We start from the raw sequence: 24,147 nt of genomic DNA, 5'->3' as shown, positions 1-24,147 counted from the left end.
TAACTTTGACAATTCTAAAATACACCATTCCGATAAGGTCCATACACTAATAAAACGTCGCATCGATATAATTAATGGTCAATATCGTTATATTAGATAAATATTGTTTATATACTAGTATAGATAAATAAATAAACTTCGAAAATATCTATCTATCATCGCCATCTAGCCCCAAAGTAAGCGTAACTTGTGTTATGGGTGCTAAGATAACAGATAAATATATATTTTGAATAATATACGTTAATACTTATAATATAGAGATAAACACCCAGACACTGAAAAAGATTTATGTTCATCACAGAAACATTTTCTAGTTGTGGGAATCGAACCCACGGCCTTGGACTCAGAAAGCAGGGTCGCTGTCCACTGCGCCAGTGGGCCGTCAACTAGTTTACGATTTTCCAAGAGGACATCGATGATCGCAACGAATCTTGGAATATCAAATATCACAACGATCAATCGACAGTGCTGCTTGGGATCCGCGATTACATTTTTGTCTTATTTTAATTATGTATTTATATTACGCCACGTCACGTTACAATCCATGAACTAAATGATTCAAGAATGCAATCTTTTCGTGCGTAGAGTCCAGTTATAGCAATCGATCGTAACTATTTTCTTGGGAACGATCGTCGCGAGCGTTTGGGCCCTTTTATGACTTGCATCCTCGTCCGGAATCGCCTTACCTGCGAAGTGCGAACCAGTCAGGTCGCGCCCGCCACGCATCGCAAGTGAAGCTTCGCGGAGCTCATGAGCGCGATCTACATTCGAGCCGGGACCCGAACTTGCGAGCGTGTCATTGCCTCGTGAACTGCGCACCGTTTCCATTAGCTCACTTTGTTGAGGGACGTGATTTTAGTCGCAGTAATGTAACTTTTCTCTTGTATTTCTTGAAGGCCATTTGACTGAAATTCAAAATGTCTTTGTCCATGTAGGCCTATCATAGGCACTTACAAAGCGTTCATTGAAGGCCGATTGGCGCATTGGGCAGACCCTGCTTTCTGATTCAAAGGCCGTGAGTTCGATTCCCAAAACAGTAAAATGTTTGTGTGATGAACATGGAGGTTTTTCAGTAGCTGGATGTTTATCTGTATATTTAAGTATTTATGTATAATTTTCATAAAAAATATTCATCAGTCATCTGAGTTACCCATAACACAAGTTACGCTTACTGTGGGGCTAGATGGCTATGCGTGTACTGTGGTAGTATATTTACTTATTTAAAAAATTAAAAAAAAATCATAATATATATATGTTTACATAATCGTAAGGGGATGGAACTTCGTTCGCCTATTTAAACTTAAAACTAGGAGAGTTCTAAGTAATGGTCTAAGAAGAACCCACAACAAACTTAGCCAGGTTTTTGAAGTAAAACTTAGCGGTGTAAAGTGAGTTTTTGTGGTGAGAGTCATTATCAGGCCTCCAATCTTACAGGAGTGAGAGCTTTCTAGTGTTAGTAGTTAAATCGCATAGCATTCAATTTAACGATTAATATCTAAAAATAATGATAATAAGTGGTACCCAAAGCTTCACGCACTCTTCAAGGCACGGGTGGAATAAACTAATGTTTAGGACACTCTTGGCTCACACTTCCTGGCTCACTCTGTGAAATTTATTAAAAAAAAGAATTCAATACTTAAATTTTTTCAAGACAATAGACCTAGAAGTGAATATTCGAATGACTTAAAAAATGGCTAAGTTTAAACTTAGGAATTTTTCAGTCCAATACCTGAATTAAGTAAATCTTCTTTAGGCGTGACTAGGAAGTATTTCTTTTTTTTTTCTGACGGAAGTAACGTTTACGTCAGACGTCTGTGTAGTTTCCGCTATTTAAAAATAATAATTTGGATTGATCATAAGTATATGTCATATACTCCACGTTTCTTGACTTATACGCTAGTAGCTAGTGGCAAATATAATAATCAATTAGGATTATTTATTTCCAATATTTTCAAATGGATCAATTGTGAAGAGCAAAGAGAATAAAAATTCAAGTTTTAAAAACAACATTTAAATTGAAAGTTTTTTGAAAATCTCTAATGCTTGTTTATTTAATACTTCTGTAATAAATAAATTATTAATAAATTTTCTGACGATTGCGACATTCTATAATATTCAATGACAAGGTATTGACATGTGCTGGTCTAACCCTTAATTTTCTACTTTCAATTATTCTATTTAAAAAATGAAAAAAAATTATAAAATGTGAAAGTTATATTAATGAATTTTAAGTAGAATATAAAATCAAATAGTGAATATTAGATGAAATGGCAGAGTCCCAGGAACATTTTACTCTTTCAGCAATAAATAATATTAAAAGTTTTACTTCAATCGCGCGTAAAAGCATAATATAGCTAAAGTATGCCTTAACTTCGTTTCCCGCCGTGCAAAAAATGGGATCTAAAACGTTAACCGCTTAGTTTCCCTGTCTCCGTATCATCTTTATGCTCAAACATACAGACCGAACTTGGCATATATACGTGTGGGTCCGTTCCATCATTAGTTTTATAAACATATCTAAGATTATAAGCCGCCAGGGCGAGCTGCAGAAGTTGTTAGTGGGTTTTGTGTAAGTAGTAAATAACGTAAATTCTTCCGAAAGGTTATCAATTCGACGTTATTACTTATTATCTTTTTTGGCGATCTTAATCCTAAACTCGGTGTGCCCACGTACACGGAGAGATGTCACCACCGTCCGAGATATTGCATTCTGTATTGCGTACGCCAGGAACAATGTATGCCAAACATCAGTTCAATCGGATGCAAGTTAAATTAGTATTTGAAAAAACAAAAGATTTTGTGGTTTGTACCTTTCCAATTTTCGTATTCCTAAAAATATTACACCTGAGTTTTTGAGAGTCACGCACATAATTTATTTAAATATTCTTAGAGATAGATAAGAAATTAAAAAGATACGTTTTACTCTGCTGCATGATTCTGCCATGTTAAAACTGAAGATGAATCGATAGAAGATATACTTGGTGTTTTCTGTTAGTATGCACGTCGGCCGTGCCGGCCGCGGCAGCGGGCCCGCGTCGCGTAACGCGGTAGCCCGACCGGCCCGGCCTGCTGCGTGAATCATGGCGCGCGTGTGAGTGCGTCGCAGCTGTGTGCGTGCGAGCTGTGCTTGCGAATTCTGTCTACACATAACCAACACCGTTTGACCCCAGCGCAATGGAGGAGTCCCTACTGCCGGGAGGTCAGAGTGTCTTTGCTATTTCAAATGTACGGTGGCAGTGTAAAATTTTGTTCAACAGCGAATTTATTCATAGCCAGTATCGGCTGAGCTCTATTTAGTATGGATTTCTCTACAATTTCTAGGTCAAACATTTTTTGTAGTTATAAAATATATTTTTTGTACTTGCGGACGTTGTGAGAGGATTAGCTCTAATCTAATATCAAAACAATACCAGTATCCGATGACCCCGAGTGCAGTAGAATTTTATCTCTTTTGGAGGTCAGAATATTTTTGTTATTATGATAACTGTGTTGTGAGTGTAAAATGTTTTTTTTTGGTGGCGAATTCGTTCACATTCATATTTTTATTGATAGCAGGTACGATCTTGACTAGCATCTCACCTGATGGTAAGTGGTGAGACGCAGTTCCTACATGATGAAAATGCGAGGAAGCGAAAGCTTAATATATCTATATAAACGAATAAGTAATGGAATGGTAGACTGACGAACAAGAACAAAACTTTAGTTGTTCATGTAAATTTTTGTTAGTGTTTATGGCCTGAAACGAAAGCTTCCCGTTCCGGTGTTGGCATAGAGCACATGACAAAGGTCAAAGTCGTACGTTCAAATTCAAATTCAAAAATGTTTTATTCATGTAGACCTTATCACAGGCACTTATGAAGCGTTTATACATTTAACATGTTACACTAAAGTAAGTGATGGTGATAACTGCATTCGTTAACTTAAAACTTAAGTTAGAAGGGTTCTAAACGCGCCCTGGTACAAGAAGAGCCCACAACAAACTTAGCCAGGTTTTTGAAGTAAAACTTCTTTAGGCGCGACTAGGATGTAATTCAGATTTTTTTCTGACGGAAGTAACGCTACGTCAGACGTCTGTGTAGTTTCCGCTATTTAAAAGTAATAATTTGGATTTGTCGCAAGGAAGTATAGGTCATATACTCCACGCTTCTTGACTTATACGCCAGCTAGTGGCAAATATCATAATCAATAGTGAATAGCAAAGTGAATAAAATTAAACAGTTTTGAAAAAAATGATTTAAAATTGCAAAGTTTTTGAAAAACCTCTAAATATACTTGTTTAATTATTACTTTTGTAATAAATAAACTATTAATAAATTCTCTGACGATGGCGACATTCTTTAACATTCAATGACAAGTTTATATTGACATGTGCTGGTCTAACCCTCAATTTTCTACTCTCAATTATTCTTAACAATTTAACAAATGAAAAAAATTATAAAATGTGAAAGTTATATTAATGAATTTTAAATAGAATATAAAATAAAATAATGAAAATTAAATGAAATGGCGGAGTCCCAGGATCATTTTACGCTTTCATTAATTAATAATAATAAAAGTTTTACTTCAATCGCGCGTTAAGGTTACACGCACTCATTTTTTCATTATCACCATCTCACAGTCGAGTTAATACTTAGCTATGAAGTTAGAGCAATTCATACCCAAGCTTTTTTATCATACATGTAATCCTTAATATTATAATAGGATTTTTCTATGAGGTTACGCTTTATAGAAACTTTAAACAACAGTCGTGGTGACGTGGAGGCCAACAAGGTAACATCAACTCTTTTATTCACCGAAATATCACGAGACGGCTTTACACGCCAATCAAATGTAAATTATTTATTTATTTATTTATTTATACACTTTATTTGTAAACCATCAATAGTAAAAAAAAAACAATGGACACAACAAAAATAAACTTAAAAAGTAGGATACAAAGGGCGGCCTTATCGCTTAGTAGCGATCTCTTCCAGGCAACCTTAGGATTAGGAAAACCTAGGGAAACCGATTGGTGGGGTGTTTTATTATTATATACATACTTACGAACAATTACACACTAATACTTATCAAGATTACACATAAAATATTAATAATAATAAATATAAAAAATAATAAACTAATATATACTAAAACATACTTAAATATGAGTAAGAGTTAATCACTGTCGTCTTTATTGTTCAAGATAATGGGCTTTAACAGCATTTTTGAATATGTCTAGTGACCTTGACTGTCGTATGCTTATTGGGAGTGCATTCCACAGTTCAGTAGCTTGAACAATGAATGAATGCTTATAAAACTTAGTTTTATGAAACGGCATGCTCAAAGTCAGCGTACGACAAGAACGTATATCTGACTGCACTCCAAGAAAATTAAATTTCTCCTTTAGGTAAGAGGCAGTTTTAGGGTTAAATAACACACAGTACAGAAGCGACAGAACATGCAGATCCCGGCGACGACGAATAGGGAGCCACTTAAGCTTTAGTCTAAATTCAGATACATGATCATATTTGCGTAAGCCAAATATGAACCGAATAGCGAGATTTTGAAGACGCTCAAGTTTGTTCAGTTGGTCCTCGGTCAGGTTAAGATAGCTTGCGTCCGCATAATCAAGAATAGAGAGAATAAGAGAATGTGCCAACATAACTTTGGTCGGAATTGGAAGAACAGAACGCAGGCGACGCAATGACCTAATAGTCGCAAACAACCTCCTACTCAATACGTTGACATGCACAGACCATGATAGTTTTTTATCAAGATGTAAGCCTAGATCTTTAACAGTGTCACAGTAGGGAATAGTGACACCGTTGTATACAACAGGAGGGAGATTCTGCCAATCAACTCTAACACCCAATCCCGGGCTGCCAATAATGATAGCCTGAGATTTTACAGGGTTAACCTTAAGTCCATACTGCCTGCTCCACTCACAAATGTTAGATAAATCACTATTAACTGCAGAAACAGTAGGACCAAGGGTAGAGTGACGATATATTTGAATATCATCTGCATACATGTGATAGAGAGAAGAAATACGATGAGTAATTCAGTTAATGAAAATAGCAAAGAGTAGGGGAGACAACACGCCACCCTGAGGTACCCCAGCCGCAACATCACACCAGGACGATGAGGACTCTTCAATCCGAAAGCGCTGTTGACGACCATTGAGGTAACTCCGAAACCATTCTAACACCGATGGAGATATGTTAATCCAGCGCAGGAGACTCAACAGGATGTCATAATCTACTGTATTAAAAGCATTACTAGAGTCAAGTAAAGTCAGTACTGTGAGTTCCTTGTTATCCATCGCCCTTCGAATATCATCGGTAACTTTTACTAGTGCTGTAACCGTACTATGACCAGGGCGAAAGCCAGACTGCAAAGGACTAAGAATACAGTTTTTATTAAGGAAAAGACTAAGTTGCTGGTATACTAGGACTAAAGGACTCAAGGACTTTTGAAATAAACGGCAAAATTGAAATCGGACGAAAATCGGAGAAAGATGCAGGGTTGGCCTTTTTAGGAAGAGGGATAATTTGAGCCTTTTTCCAGGCTTCGGGAAATTTGCTAGTCATGATAGAATGATTTAGAATATGGGTTAAGACAGGGGAAACAACATCAAGAATAGGAATGATCATATTACGGCTAATGCAGTCAGTACCAACAGCATTCGAGGTGATGGACAGTATGCTCTTCTTAACATAACTTTCAGTGAAAAACTTGAAGGTAAAGGGCAAAAAGTCTGGAGTTGCTAAATTAGTATTAAATGACACTGAAAATTTAATCAAATTCAATCAAAATTATCTTCTTCAATATATAATTGGGCAAAGGTTTGAAACCAAATTTTGTATAAATCGTACTTCAAAAGTGACGTATTCCTTCACCGTTGAAGCAAGTGATGAAACGCACATCTATCTATCTATAATTATATATAAAAGAGAAAGTGTGTGGGTATGTTCCATATAGGCTCCGAAACGGCTGGACCGATTTCAATGAAACTTTCAGGGAATCTCCGGATTGACCTAGCGAGTAATCCTGTAAAGTTTAGTGACGATCGGAGCACTCCTAACTCCTAACCTCGAACTGACAAACTGTCAAATACAGCTTTTATTTACCATGATGATATTCTATTGTTGGGTGTACATTGGTGTAGATAATGATCTTCACCCACTCGAGAAGAGAATAGAAGAGAATGAATACGGAGAGAAATAAATGATTTAATGTATTATGAGACTTCAATTAAAAATTTGATCATATAAGTTTTTTGTTTAAATAAAATAAAGCAAAATACAGCCAGGCGAAGCGGGCTGGGTACGCTAGTAATTTATAAAAGTTAGAGGTGTATGCTGGGACTGTAGCTCGCCCCCCAAAAGTGAAGACGAAATACTAACCACTGAGCTATCACCGCTTATATTTAGTACTTGATATAGATTAGACATATTGTCAATCAGCTTTACAAAAACGCCTCATTAAACATTCCGCCATTAATCAAGTGATGAGATACTAATGTAAATAATGTAGGTTCAGTAAGCTATCGACAGTAGCTCTTTCTTTGGTACAAGCGAGATCAGTTACACTCGGGAATCTACTTGATTTTAGAAAGTGAGACCTTTACATTTTGTTGTACGATGACGAGATGTGTAACTCTGTTGTGATAATAGTTATCTGCACATTATGCCCCGTAGTCCACCATCAACGTGCAATAAGCATTCGAGATTGAGTATCGGCAGAATTAGCACGAGTTTAGAAAGTAAGAAATTGCATTTGCATGGTTACAGTGGTTTTAAATATTGGATAGAAGTAGGCGTTTCTTTGCGGAATTCCATGACTCATTATAAAAATTAAGCTTAATTTGCTATACTCCGCGAAACGCAGGAGAATCTGTATGGTGTAACTTATAATTTCTTCAATCCTTTTACTCCATACCAAACAGACCTTCGGCAATGTACCCTCTACGCACGTTTCTCTCCTAAACCAGAGCATCCTCAGGAGATGTTGACTTTACAATGAATAATTGTTAAGTTTACCTTACAATTTTTCATTGTTAAGTTTACTGTACGTGTATACATTGTTTTGTACTTCTTAAGACATACGTTTCACATAAGGGGGTTCCAGCTTGCTGCTTACTATCCAACTATGAAATAAACAGTTAGCAACCTCGAGTGAATGTACTTTCTGGAAGCTCCAGCCTGTCGCCCCGCTCCCGTTGATGTCTATTGTACCTGGACTTTTGTATCGATCTCGGAAACCTTATTAGGCGAACTGTGACCGCACGTGATACGCGCAAACATCACCACATATTGAAATAAGTAAATATATCTATGCCATTTGTCAGTCGATTGGCATGAAAGGAAAGCTAAAAACTCACAGGGTTGGGGACATAAGTGTGCGCAAACGCACCGGTAAATATACAGAAAGTGCATAAGCTCTCGAGATTGCAAACTTCAAAGTTGAACGTTGAATATGACAAAAGTGAAAAGTGGTCGTCCTATACATTACAGGTTTACACATTGAATTAACTCAATAAAATTATATTTGTTTGCTCAATTTGTGACAATTATACACCTTCGAATCTGGTTCGATACCCAATTTTAAAGAAAATAATTTTTATTTCTTTTATGATTTTAAGGTATAATGTATGTTTATATTTTTATATGACTGTATAGAGTACCTACCTATTTCTGCGACGTTTTTTCTATTGTAGCTTTTGAATGCCATAAGAACCACCACCACACTCCCATAAGAATATTCTTATGGGAGTGACCTTGGAATGATTCAGTGCTACAGTGGGGTGCCCATATCCAGACACTAGCGGGTAAGCTCGCCTCAGCTGCATAAGTAGTCAGAATAATTAGACAGTTTGCCAACCTGGAAATAGCTGGGCATGTTAAATTTACTTACTTTTGTTGGATATGTCTTACTCTATATCCTCATGTGGCAAAGCCGCTGATAAACCTAAATTCTTTATTTTTATTACAGAACAGAGCTGTTTGACTAATATATACCACACAGATATATTCCTGCACTAGCTTTGCAGAATATTTATAATAAGTGGTCTTTTTAAATTAATGTAGAGATAATATTTAAAAAAAATAGAATTTTACACAAAAAGTTACATAAGTAGATAATACCAGAATCTGAAAAAATATAGAAATCCTTCGCAGAGGTTGAGTATTATCTGTTATAACATGCTCAAATACCCAAGGTAATATGAGATTTACCTATGCATAAGTTTAAACAATGTATATAAAACACATTTAATATATTGTGGGTTCTACAAACTTCATAAATTTCTAATTGGATAGAATCTGCCTTCCCAATAAGCGGTAGAGTTATTGCAAACAGACAAACTTGATTTATCCAAATATGTGCTTTAAGAAGGCCTACTGGAAATAAATGTATTTTGATTTTCATTTTCATAAGACAATTTAGAAAAAATATAGAGTGAATCAGCACATTATGCGGCGGCCTTATGTCAGTATAAGTAACAGTAAAAAAAAGTGGGCAACCTATTAAAACAGGTATATAATAAAATACCTAGCTATTGTAGGTAAGTTCGATAGGAGAACACAAATAGAATGTTTCTTAACAACAAAGGGGCTTCGAATCGATAGCTCGAGCAGTAATAATAGGGTGAAAGTAGCACCCCATTGGCCTGGCCCGGGGGGTGGGCCCGCGGGCGGCGGGGGCAGGGGGATCGAATTATTACAATCATTATATGCAATGACTTCACTCGCCTTTGGGGGATTCACCCGCAAGCAGCCCCTATCCACGTGTTTTAAAATTACATTATTTTTTACATTACACATTTACAAGTGCTTTATTTCAATAATGGAATGGAATATCCATACCATTTTTATAAATGGTATGTCTGTCTGTTTGTTTATTTTATGTGCGTTGCCTATGCTTTACACCGACATCTTATTTTGAATATTATCTAAATACAATTCTATTGATTATCTATAACACTAATATTATGAGTAGGAAAGATTTTTGGATTGCTTGTTTGTTTATAACGAAAAGGCTCTGAATCGGATTACGGATTTTAACAATTTCTTTACCAATAGAAAATCCATAAAGTAACATAGGATATCATTTATTTTCAAAAAACTACAAATCCTTAAGAAAATTGCTGGATGACATATAAAAGTTATGTACTACATGAGTTATGTAAAGTACTATTTATAAGCTAAAAAAAATCTGTTATGAAACATATGTAACTATAAAAAAGGATAGTCACAATAGCAAATTTTCTCTTTAAGGCGAGTGTAGTCTACCAATCCACACTCGAACAGTTACTCAATGGCGCCAGAACGACTGGACCGATACAGATAAAAATTAGCATAAGCAATGGTTATATTTTTTAATAGCACATACCGGGAAAAACGCGGAAAAATAGCTAATAGCTAGTATTAGCTATTATTAAACATAATCTCAAGATTAATAAAAGAAAGACTTTAATGCCCATACGACAAACGACATATTTATTAATTTTTTTAGGAAACTAAAACTACTTCAAAGTTTGTATTAAACGTAAGCTTATAGAAAAGTCCTATTATAGTATAAAGGACTACGTAAACGATAAAAAAGCTTGGGTGTAAATTATTGCTCTAACCAGGTTGCTCTTATAATAATTTAAAATGACATTGTGAGATGGTGATAACAAAAAAAAAACACCCGGCTAAGTTTGTTGTGGGCTTCTTCTTAGACCAGGACGCGTTTGGAACCCTCGTAGCTTTAGTTTTAAGTTTACGAATGTGGTTATCGCCATCATCTCACTACCGTGTGGTTCTTATGTACGCATTAAAAGTGCCACCTGTGGGCCTACTTGAATAAAGATATTTTTGACTTTGACTTTGACTACTTACAAGTGTAACTTATGCCCTTTTGCACTAACGTCGGACAACGAAATGCTTAATCAAAAAGTGTGTGCGTTTTACGCGCGATTGAAGTTAAACTTTTATTATTATTTATTGATGAAAGAGTAAAACCTTCCTAGTACTCCGCCATTTCATTCAATATTCACTATTTCATTTTATATTCTATTAAAAATTCATTAATATCACTTTCACATTTTACAAATATTTTCATTTGTTAAATAGAATAATTGAGAGTAGAGAATTGAAGCTTAGATCAGCACATGTCAATATAACCTTATCATTGAATATTATAGAATGTCGCAATCGTCAAAAAGTACCTTTATTAAGAAATTTTCAAAAAACTTTGCAATTTTATTTTTTTTCATAAACTGTCGAAATTTTATTCCCTTAGCTGTTCACAATCGATCCGTTTAAGAATATTCTAAATAAATAATCCTAATTGATTATAATATGTGCCACTAGCTGGCGTATAAGTCAAGTAGACTTTTAATACTCCACGTAGGTATATGACATATTCTTACGACCAATCCAAATTATAATTTTTAAATAGCGGAAACTACACAGACGTCTGACGTAAGCGTTACTTCCGTCTGAAAAAAATCTGAGTTACTCCCTAGTCGCGCCTAAAGAAGTTTTAATTCAAAAAGATTCCTAGGCATACATTTACCTTCCCCAATCGATTTTCACTAGGCATCACATATAAACTAACTTGTCTATGGTTTTTGCCGCAAGGTGTGGTATTTTTTGTTTGTATAATTTTTCGTATCTTTCGTTTACTTTCCAATTCGTTGGCTTATCCGGATGACATTGGCAGTTTTCTTACTGCTCGGTGCTCATATTGGCGAAAATGAATACTCAATCAAAAAAAGCAGTCCTCGCTCGGCCTTTATGTGCGTCAATATGTTTGAACCGACTGCAAAGTAAGGGGTTGTTCTCAATTCAGCGCGTATATTTATAAACTAAAATGAGATACGAATTTTGAATCTCGGTACATCGCAAAAAGCGACACGCGTTCGGTCGACGAACTTGTTTGCATGTGTGCGTTCGGTAAAGGTGCGGCGGTGTGCGCGACCTGCGCTGGTGTGAGTGCGAACGCGGTGACGCGGACGCGGACGCGGACGTAGCACGAACACAGCGCACGTGTGCACGTACGCTCGCGCGGGTGTGCGTGCGACAGCCGCGGGTGTGCGTGCGACAGGCGCGCAAGTGTGAACTAACTGATACAGCGTGATTAGAATCGCGTTCCTGATTTACTTTCTATAATAATTCAATCATATAGCGGCAACATTATTTTTATTCCCAGATATTTGAGCCCTTAGTACGAAATACATACATTGGAAGCGTTAATAAATCCGGCACTGAAACAATTTAATTTGAATCAACATGCCTTGATTTTTTCGATTTTTTTTTTAGATATTGAGAATATCCTTTTATATTGAGAAGTTTGTTTTTGTTATACGTTATTACTGCAAATTGTATTTTAATTTAAAAGTGATTTCCGTTTCAATAGAGCTTCGACACTAGAAGGCACGCCTGAAAGAAAAACACCGAAGATCTTCCAATAAATGCAATAGATCAGCAAAAAGTTAACTATATATCGTACGGTTGGCTTATTTTAATTAATTCATTGACTGTTCTTATGTTATATTTCATTCTTTGTATAGTTTTTTGTCACGTGGCTACCAAGGTTTTCACAAGTCTGAGTTAAATTTAGATCGACTTCATAAAGCTTTCGTTGTGAGATAAAAAAGTATACATCATTATCCCGTGGGCATCATGTATAAAGACTGGTGTGTCCGCGTGGCGGTGTGCGTCGCAGGGCCTGCGACAGACGTGTGTGCGTGTGTGCGTTAACGGCCGGGCTGCGCTGGCTGCTTGTTAGCTGCAAACAAGTTGCGTTGCCGTGGAGCCCGACAGAAGCAATGCTTCATACGCATTGTAAACCACACTTATATAAAATATTAATCATGATGCCTCGTATGTCTATTGGTTAGCACGTTCGACTATGGATCACGAGCTCATTGATTTGATTTCCGGATCAGGGTATAAATTGTTACGTATTTGACTTTCGTCAACAAACTCTCAATACAAAGCCGGATTTAGAAAAGTACAGAGTATGTAGAGCCATAATTAATGGACATTGTCTAAAACAAACTGATAATAATCGCTAGAGACCCTCTTAGTTAGTGTTAGACCCTGTCTGTTAGTAGTTAGACCCTCAAAACAAGTGATGTTTTGGGTATAAGGAAATTAAAAACTAATATAAACTATACTTTAAAATACCCAGATTTTTAGAAAACTTATTGCAACTATTTACAAACAAACTTATATAAACTTTATTGAACATCAATAAACCAATTAATTATGTACCTAGAGCTTTCCTTCTAAGGTTGGTCTTTAGACGTTTATTATATTTAAGAGTTAAGGGTTTCCCTATACTTTGGGTAGTCATTTTTAGTGAGTTTAACCACCAAAACCACTTGGAAACCTTCCAAAAACATTAATGGAAGCGACTACACAGCAAACCCGTTCTAATTAATGTGACCGTTACCTTCCCTTCGTGCCTCGCTGCGTACGTCGGCCCCGGATATGATCGCAGCGAGCGCATATCCGAAAAGCAACAGATCTTTTATAGTCGAAGTTCGTTCAATCAATGCTCGCTCTATACTTATACGATCCACTTTCTCTGAGTAAGGTGACACTGGCGTATCCATCAATAGCTCATAACAGTTGGACTGTAGGCCTCTCCCAAGGAGGGTCCGCTCATACTCAACACGCTGGGTAGACGGGTTGGTGATCGAAGCAGATGGTTGTAGTAGCAAAGAGGACGCTGCTGTCCATAAATTATTGCTACCCCGTGTTCCCTTAATCGCCTCGTACGACAACCACGGGACGAGGAAGTGGAGTGGTGACAGCTGTTTTTATAAACGTTTCTATAAAAAAAAATAACGACACTGTTGATACGATGGACATTTGAACAACGGAATTTCCTTTGGCTCTCCTGTAAAGTTGGAAAACCATCTAATCACACATCGAGGCCGAAATTAAACTCTAAAAAAAATCTACATTCATTTATTTCAAGTAGGCCTAATATAAGCACTTTTAAAACGTCAAGTATGTCTGTCTGTAGTGACTCTATCACCGGTTCGGAAGGCAGATTCTACTTTGAAGAAGCTGGCAAGAAACTCAGCTGTTGCTCTTTTACAACATAATTTAACAATCATTGTTCTATCTTGTGTAAGATGAAAGCGGAGCGGCTTTCTCCAAGCTTCCTAGAACTGTATATGTAAACCACAATTTACCTTGATAAAAAGCATCTTACATCCGTGTCCGGGATGCGAGATAGCGCATGCATGATATCAAGCAAGTGTACCGGGTTCGGCAAGCCGGCGCGGCGTCGCCGACCTTGAGCGCGTAGCGTGGCTCGCCGGCGACCTGCCCCACTAGTCGCCGTCTGCGACCTATGCGCGCCTAGTACCCCGATGCTGCATCCGCCGCGCTGGGAACGTAGGAAATTGCTGCTACTTTTGGTGTATGTTTGTTAAACATTTAATTAAGTAACTAATCTCAATAGACATAATTGAAATATAAATATATTTGAAAGTAACAGAACAGCGCCATCTCTTCCCGGTCGTGTTCCAACTGGTATAGTTATTTAGTAGTATATGTTATCAGTCTGTATCAAGTGATTAAGCCAAGTTGCTTTATACTTCCACACCTACTTCTTATAGCTTATTTTATCCACCTTGTTATTTTATAAACTGACTTCCCAAAAAGGCTTTCTCGCCATTTTTATGTTTCCATCGTACTCGGATTACGCCGGGACCGAACCCTCAATCAACAACAACAAATCTTAATGATAATAATCCACACTTCAAAGTCTGTATTCTTCTTTAACTTTTCATTTAATTAGGGATCGAAAATTCATGTTTTCGAAAATTGATATAGATAGGTTAAAATTTTGCGTAGGTGGTCAGTAAACAATGCAGTGCTAGCATGCCACTCTACAAACTCAGAATAGTTCCACACACTTTGATTGCAGACACCTTCAAGATTGTAATTTTGCTAATTATTTTCCAATAAGAAAAAACTCCAGACCAGAATCTATTTGGAAATAATTAATGATACCTTATCAAAATTATCCTTTTCCGGGGATCGATACAGGCTAACTTGTAGTGGAATAAAACAAACGGTGCCTCATCACACAATCGACCAATATCTTCAAATCGCAGAGGTTTTTCAAGTTCGCTCGGAACCTTAGTTCGCTGAAGGGAACTCGAGGGCAACCTGAAGCCGAGCGCCTGTCTCGGTGGCAGCAGACAGACAGAGGCGGGGGAGGCGGGTTCGACGCCCGGGCGGGGATGAGTCTGGCCGAGGACAGATAACAAAAAAGATTACTTATCAATTTTCTTTAATATTATTTTTTTATACTTAGTAATAATTGACGGATTAAACAAGCGTCCTGCGATGTGCCAGCCGCATGTGTTTAGACCGGAACACAGCATTGCACTAATGGTGCTAAGCGGCAAAAATAAGCATGGCGGTAGTACCTACTTCTCGGACAAGCCCTACCTACTACTTAACTGCTATGTGTTTGTGAACATGTTCTAGGCCACTTCTAAATATTGGACGAATTAAGAAGTAAGATATACTTATGTGGTTAATCACGTTATTCTTTTAAAACTTATAACGAAATATTCAAATAACATTTAAGGATAAATAATGCACAAAATACCACATTCACAAGTTGGGAATAAACTAAATTCTAATTCGAATGCAAAAGAGGAACACTATTAAAGTACTATGAAAATCCTTTTTCGTCGTCTACTTTAAATTGCGAACGTCATGCTTTCGGATGAACATCACAGGCGAACATACAACGCTACACCGATATATTATGCATTGCATTGCAAATTAACAGAAGTTTTTTATTGCCACTGTTAACCACAGAAAATAGTGTTTGGGAAGCATTGTTCATAGATCATAGATCCTGTGGCCGTCAGATAACATGATCTTATTCTACAATTAAGCCGGATTTGAGACGAACTATACAGGGGTTAAACGTAAAAAACCACACTGTACAAATATAAAAACTTGTTTAGGCCATGTTACGCTTAATTATGAGATTAAGCGTAACCTGTTTGTTTGTCCTACCTTAACGCTTCTAACTAAGCAACCAATCAATTAGATTTTTAGCATAGAGGTAGTAAAATGGATTGTAATTAGCATAGGCTACTTGTTAATCCCAGCTCGGCTAACATGGGCAGGAGGCAATTATCTCCGCGGAAAGGATAAAAATGTATCTTCTCCCAGAGCTTTATCAACTCTCAGAGCATTGGCGCACAAGCAGAAATAATATCCAAATAATAGGTATATGTGTATCTCCTAACTACGCCCTTCTGGAAAACAAACGGTTCCAACGGGATATAAAGGTAATAGACGCGGACGGAGAAAGCAGGAAACCGCTAGTATAAAATAAGAGGGAGTTAATTTGATATCACAGACAGACTCTTCTATTTTATTGCTTGTAAAGTTTTTTTTGCGAACAGTGCTTGTTGCTCGAGGTCATTACCCGGCTGCACTGGCCGCCCCACTGCAGGGCCGCGGAGGTGGGTAACTGATCAGGACTCCAAAGGTTACAGGTTCGATGCTTTGTCCACGGGGTGGCCACCCCGTGGACAAAGTGGCGAGGTTAAAAAGATAATTACGAGACCTGCTATGCGGCAGACAATGTTAATCCGCGTACAATGTCTGATATGTAAGTCTGTTTTTAGGCCTTTACTACTCAACCGATCATTATGAAATTTCGCATAAGCGTTCTCAGGGGTACAAAAGTGATGAAAATGCAAACGCCAGTTTTCACACTGTTAATAGTAGTTCTCACAGTAATACGTTTAAGGTATTATTATTGTTTTTAATCTATTCTAAGTATATAACAGAAACGAGGGTATTCCAGGATCGGAGCTACCGGCATTAGGCATAGCTGAACGACTTGCAATGCTGAAGTGGCCAGGGCACGGCAACGTAGCCTTTATGACCGGTGGACGCAGAGAAAAGCCTTCGTCTAACGAATATATTTTGCTGGTTTTTAACGAGGCTGAAACCGCGGATCAATGCTAGTCATTCATAAAACTTATCACTCCAAGGCTCCATGGTAACAAAACGCTAAAGTTGCTAAAACAAAATAAATGAAAAATAATAAACAAAAGCTTTCGAGTTATCTATTAAGACAAACTTATTATACAAGTTATAGTGATAGCAATACAGTTAAAAGTCTAATAGCAGTATGGTTTGAGTCAGTTGGTAGCAATGGGAAAATAAAGCAGAAAAGCTTTTTTCATACGTCATCCGTCAGTTGGCCACGAGCAGTCGTGTTGGGAGGTTGTGTCGCGCCGAGTCATAAAATCTCGCGTGTGTATTCACGAAGAGTATTTCGACGGTGTGTAGTGAAATGTACTTTGTGTTAATGGTTTGCTTACAAAGAAAAATAGAATAACAATAACGTAAGTACTTCTCAAAATATCCAACACATTCATTTAAGTATTTTAAATTTTTTAATATACTATATACCAAAGTAAAGTAAGATAAACAAATCTAAAGCAATTCAGAAACAATATTTGAATTTGGTTAATCAGTAATTTCGTAGGCCTACCTAGCTAGGTATGCAATCTACTTTAACCCATATAGTTAACGGAAGTAAAACTGCGGTGTACTGCTATTCTAATAAACCTCTTGAACATTTAAATCGAACCGTCAACATCGTGTAGCCCTGTATTTTATTTTTAAATATTTCAAATCATTTTGTGTGATATTTAGACAATAATTACTTTTAAAAAATTACTAAAATGTATCCTTGTGGTAAAATATATTATAGACTTGCATTTCATGGTAATATCTAAGGTGCCACTAACACACGCTGGCTCGCTCTGTCGCTTGTGAGATACTCGTAGATCTCCAACCCGGACTACCTATATTATGAGTTGAGAATCTAATTCCAAAATAAATATATTAGTGCAATGACGCGACGCGACGGTGAGAAAATTTAATAACAAATTAATCAATTTCACGGTCGCACCTCGTAGAGTTCACAGTTCAGTATTTCTAACAATTTTCCGTTATTTCGCAGAAATTAAACATTGATTGTACTCAATTACAGTAATCAATCTTTATTTGTTCTTTTCATACTAATTTGCGATACCAAGAATCGTGCTTAAAATGTGTGGTGTAAATTGTAATAAATTTTGATCTACAACTAGACGAAACTGCGATATATATTCGTTACGTATTAGAAGTTTTCTAGGCCTTTAATAGATTTTTGTATTTAGTAGGTGAGATCCCAGACCACGTTCGCATAGTTTCTGCAAGGTACACCAAGTTCGTTATGTTCTGTTTCGTCATTAATTTTTAATTCAAAATATTTTACTTTGGTATAATTCTCGTCATCGTCATAAAATCTTAGCTATTTCAATGATTTTGTTCTGTTTGTTATATTTATATATTTTGCTGGTGCCAAAGATTGTGATTTTCTTCGAAAATTGTGCGCAAATAAGTACAATAATGATAATTTCTTAGGAGCTCAAAAGGACTTAGGAGCTGAGAATAACATGATACAGTTACCGGGGAGTCGCACAGTACTGTATAACTGCAGTTATCAAATAACCGCACGAGACACTTCTTTGTGTTTAGACTTCAATAAAAAAAAGAACGTGTGTGTTCTTATGTACACGCGTTTTGAAGTTATATCTACTTATTTGGAGTAACAAGATAAAAATCTTTTGAAAATTTTTATCTTTCGCCTTATTCTACGTTTGTAGAAAAAACGACACTAACAATAGAAAAAAGGTATTGTTTGAATTATTGAAAGTCAACTGTCAAACCTTTTTTAGAAAAACTAAAATGTTGACTATAGCTAACTTCAGGGTGTCGGTTTTTGTGACGGTGTGCGCGCGCATCGTAAAATTTACTCTCACCATTTTTCCCTAACGCGCCAAAAGAAGTGTAACATCAAAAGTTATGACAAAAAAAGAACGGGCTTCGTTATAAAACTTAAAAGCAACAAATCAATATTTTCTACAACATTTTTAAGTCTGTGCCAAGTGAAATGTAGAAAGTTACTATGTATACATCATTTACTTCGTATTCCTTTTTATATAGTAGCAAGGAAAGTCTGGAAGTATACAAAAAAAAAACAAACGAATAGAGATCCTCCTCCTTTTTTCCCACGTTAAACATGGTTAACACCAGACTAACCAGGTGGTAGAACTTTAAATAGAAAAAAAAAATTAGCCCTTGACTGCAATCTCACCTGCTAGTAAGTGATGATGCAGTCTAAAATGGTAGCGGGTTAACCTATTAGGGAGGATGGTAATCATACCCCTTATCGGTTTCTACGCGACATCGCACCGGAACATTAAATCGCTTAGCGTTATGTCGTTGTCGCTAGGATGGTAACTAGCCACTGCCAAAGCCTCCCACCAGACCAGACAAGAGAAAATTCATAAATTATAAACTAAAATAAACTAGTATAAATTAAAATAAACTTTCGTGAATTGCGATTTAGTTCGTTGCATATTGTGGCACGTCTCGTTAGAAGAACTGTCGAGGTTGTCAGTACAAACTGCAACACACGCAAAGTTAGGAATTTAGTCTTTAACTGAGACAATTAGTAGATGAACGAAATTATAGTGTCAAAATAATAACGAACTGGCTTTCGCGTGCTGTGTTGGAAATGATTGCAATTGAAAACCAAACAGATGTGTTTGATTTGCTGTCGTTCGATGACCGGTTCCTCTCTCCGTCACCGAAGCTCCTAAAGTATAAATGTAAAAAACTGGTTACTGAAATCTTTAGCGTCAAAATAACAATTCTAGCATCCTTCACGGCTAGCACAGGCAGGGTACCATAATCCCCCGATTACATCCACTGACAAGGGATAAAATTTACTTGTCCATGTGCCAATGTGAAACAAAGTAAAGGAGAAACTCGCCCTCCTTTGATATTACACGCATATTCTTTTAATATAAATTTCCCCCGCCCATGCTTGGAGAATGTAAAATGTGGGCGAGAAAAATTTTGTGTACTGCTATTTTAGTGACGAGATGGTAATTTTGAAATCTACTTCATACTAAAGCTACGAAGATTCCAAATGCGCCTTGGTCTAAAAAGAGGCCGGAGTGAGCCGGATTTATCACCATCTCACATTTTCACTTGGAACTAAGTATATAAGTATATCTAAATTCAATCACGATTGCAATTGCGGATTGTTGGAATGAGACATTTCCACTTAATCTTCTTTATAAAGAATAGTTAAACCTTAAACTCAGAAAATAAAGGCTCGTTAAAATCAAAATATTTTAAAGAGCCTTTATTTTTGAACAGCTTACTTACCGACTAAAATGATCAATAAGGGCTTTTCTACAATGAAATACGGAACCCTCAAAACACCATATTTTCATGTTAGAGCAGATGGCGCGCGCTTTTTTCTAAATGGCTAAAAATTCGCTTATTTGTCCCCAAAATTAGTTTCCCTTCATTGTTCCACCCTTCTACAACCCTAACGTTTCGAACAATAGATTTGAAAAAAAATCAATATGGTTGCCAAAATCAATAAGATCGATCGCACCGTCACCGAATTTAGACTGCCGTTTGTTACTAAACTTATAAAAAATAATTATTTGTTAGAACAGGCGGGGTCGCTGCTACCCGTCTGTGTCTGCTCCCTTACCCAGTATTCCGGGGAGCTGTATACCAGGAAGTTTTATTTTACAATATTAAATTACTTCATACTTACTTTGTGAAACAAAATATTACTCTTTATAAACAAAAAGCTGATATTAACATTCGACCTACCAGAAACGGACATAAATTAGTGATATCTGTATGCGTCTGCCTTTGTGGGGCTGAGTATACGCTTTCACAACATGATTCCTAAGATAATTCTGGACCTACCGTTGCATACATTTAAAAAATATGTAAAAACACATCTAATATACAGCGAGGTTACTATACAATTGATGAATTTCTTTATGACAAAGTAGATTGGAAGCAGTCAGCCTCGCTCTCATCTCCCGTAAGGTAGAAAAACGATTGTAAATGTTGATGTTGGAAAAGAGCAACTACTGAGTTTCTTGCCGGCTCTTCTCGGTAGAATCTGCCTTCCGATCCGGTGGTAGAGTCACAACAAACAGATATGCTTACTTGAAGTTAAAAGTGCTTATAAAGTAGGCCTACAATTGAATTTTGCATTTGAATTTTTACTTCAAAATAATTATTTATTTTTTTACTAGCTGATACCCGTGACTTCGTTCGCGTGCATTAAGGTTTTTTTTTTCCCCACGGGAACTCTTTTAGTTTCCGGGACAAAAGGTAGCCTATGTTGTTTTCCATGTCAAAGGATACATGCATGAAAAATTTCATCTAAATTTTGCATGCATGCATTTCATTAGGTATTATATTAGTAGGATTAGGTTCGTCAACAGATATACACTAAAACTAGCCTAGGAACTACATCATTGAGAAACATAATATTATAGTTTAATTACAGGAAAGCACATGCGCATCTGACAATGATTATAATTATAGCGAAAAATAAAGTTAATAATGAAAAGGGAACTAATGAAATTGAAAACAACTATATATTCAAACAAAAAAGAAACGCGTTTGGAACCCTCGTAGCTTTAGTTTTAAGTTGACGAACTTAGTTATCGCCATCAACTCACTTCTATGTCATATTTTACATGCAATATACGTATCAAAAGTGACTTTGACTTTGACTTTCAATACGAGGCTATTATCATATTATAGCTGTATCTACTAATAATCTGCAGCAATATATTAAACTTGGCAGCACATATAGATAGTTAGGAATATAGATTGTTGTAAATAAATTTGTTCTATTCAATATAATACAAGAAAATAATTATGAAGTTTGCGTAAAAAACTAAAAAGACAACTATGTCTTTTCTTATCTAACTTTTAAAATGTTTGCTGAACAATTATTGGACTGAATGCGACTCGCTGCTGTCTTAGATCTTCAGCGTTCATAGGAACACCCTGAGGCATGTTTCAGATATAATAGTTACGCGTCAACATTTACGAAATAAACAAAAGAGGCGAATAAAAAGCTTTTTGATGTGAAACTTCTTTAGAAACTCAATGAAACGAAAATGCGTCACGGTAAGGAAACTAACACATAAATGTAAAAATACGATTATAAATATAATTCTTCCGTACGGTTCAGCTTCACCGATTTTGATGAAGTTTATTGTGTATATTTCAATGGGTATCTGTTTGGTTTTAAAACACAATTTGACCCGGTAGGTGGGTACTTCACCGGGCAGGAAGCAGGGTCCATCAGTAGATATTAAATCATGATAAAAAAGAATAAATCTTACATTCGTTCTAATATTCCAAATTCTCTATATCCTTCTCAATGTCTCGTAGGCGTAGGCTACTTTTCAGAATTTTCACTTCTGCTGTGTTTGTTTTTTAAATGACTGCCAAAACGTCTTAGGTTTAGGGATTTTGGGAATTTAGTTAATAACAGGTTGATATTACATGCGTAAGGACTTATCGTGTGGACGGTAGTCGCCCGCGCGGTCGCTCGCCTCCCGTCGCCGGTCGCCGCGGACGCTAGACGGGCGGTAGACATTTTTTCAATCGCCGCATAAACCGGATTGTGGGCGACGTGGTGTATGGCATAGGAGCAAGCGTGGCGGAAGAGGGAGTGATGTGTGTAGTACTGTGTCGCTTCGCCATAATTTGTTTTTGTATTGTCTACTTTCTCCTTACAAAGTTTTTAGAAATAGATTAGACTCAGAAGTTCTAATCGTTAAGAAGATTAAAAATATATAAACAACTTTACAACTACGAAGTGCAGAATAAACTCTGCTTCGTTCTCCAGTGTATTGTTTCCGCTTCGACAACGACAATATTATTTACATAGCAATGATTACATCATTTTTCACAACTCTCTCAATATCGGTATCAAATGAAAGGGCTTGACTAGTAGAATAATGTAACCTAAATTAAAAGTCATGCGTTTTTGAATATTCAATTTATTTACTGCATTAAACTAGAAACTTGAATTTAACATAGCAGTTTGAAGCTTCAGACGACTTTAGTACTCGACATTAATTTCAAATTTGGTATCTTAAGTGTGAAAATAGTCCAACAGGCCAGCAGTCTGATCTGCAAATATTTCGAATTTCAATAAGGTAAATTAAAAACAGAGAAAACTAATTAGATTTAAAACACCGCGACATCCTTTCGTTTGGACCGCACGGCAGGCTGAGTATCGTGACATTGCTCTTAAGAAGCTTCTCCCTTCGAAAGATATTTAAACCTTGCTAGTGGGACCCTGCGACGTTACTTGTCAAAAATATAATATGAAAAAGTTTTGAAACTGTAACCTAACTGTATCTCTGTGAACATCTCTATAGAAATGGGTAAGAATTCAGTTTTGACGGACACATACAAATTTAATAATTTAAAATTTAAAATCCCCGACTGTTAAAGAAGTGTGCATTATTCTACACATGACTAGTCTAGAAGGACAAGCACTTCTGTAGTGGCGGCTATCTTTGTTTGAATAACATTATTCTACTAGTCAAGCCCTTTTATTTGATACCCATATTGAGGGAGATGTGAGAAAAAATTTAATCCGCCATTTTGTCAAAGTTTAATCCGCCAAACTGAGGGTCAGTATGTGACAAATTTATTATTCCGTGCTAAAACCGTCACCGGCCCACTACGGCACGGCTAGCATGGGCAGGAGACAATTATATCCCCGGGGAATGGATAAAAATGTATCTTCTCCCACATCTTTATCAACTCTCAGAGCACTGGCGCACAAGTGGAAATAATATCCAAATAATATATGTTTAAAAATAAACTGGGGTAAACTTCTCCTATTCTCTGTTCCCGTGCTTTAGCAGGTAGACACGTTAATTATATCCCCTGTCCGGGGATATAATCGGGGGATATCATTTTTGTGTCTTGCCTGTGCTAGCCCTGCAGGGGACGAGCCTCTACGCAGAAAGACAAGGGTTTTGTCCACCACACTGCCCTAGTGCGGATCGATGGACTTCACGCACCATATGATGGAGATATATGTTAACTATACTAGGACCTGGGTAAAATTGATAAGTTCCTCGCGCCTGTAGTTGTAAGTCAAAGTATTTGTGCCAAGTCGCTCAACTTACTAATAATATCTTGTTTCAGATGCTGATGCCTGTGACGTCACGCGCCCCGCTGTTCTTGGAAGGAAATACCG

The 24,147-nt window shown here is 36.7% G+C and overlaps 1 long non-coding RNA gene across 1 annotated transcript in view; it reads left to right on the top strand.

The window, feature by feature from the left end:
* Window positions 1-24,147, top strand: part of LOC120628145 — a 63,210-nt gene extending 39,063 nt beyond the window's left edge. The window contains exon 3 of the long non-coding RNA XR_005658952.1: window positions 24,096-24,147. This is a non-coding gene — a long non-coding RNA (uncharacterized LOC120628145). The remainder of the gene's footprint in view (window positions 1-24,095) is intronic.

Source organism: Pararge aegeria, chromosome 12 (genome assembly GCF_905163445.1).
Source record: "Pararge aegeria chromosome 12, ilParAegt1.1, whole genome shotgun sequence".
In the NCBI taxonomy this organism is placed as follows: Eukaryota; Metazoa; Arthropoda; class Insecta; order Lepidoptera; family Nymphalidae; genus Pararge; species Pararge aegeria.
This window is presented reverse-complemented; position numbering and strand designations above follow the sequence as displayed.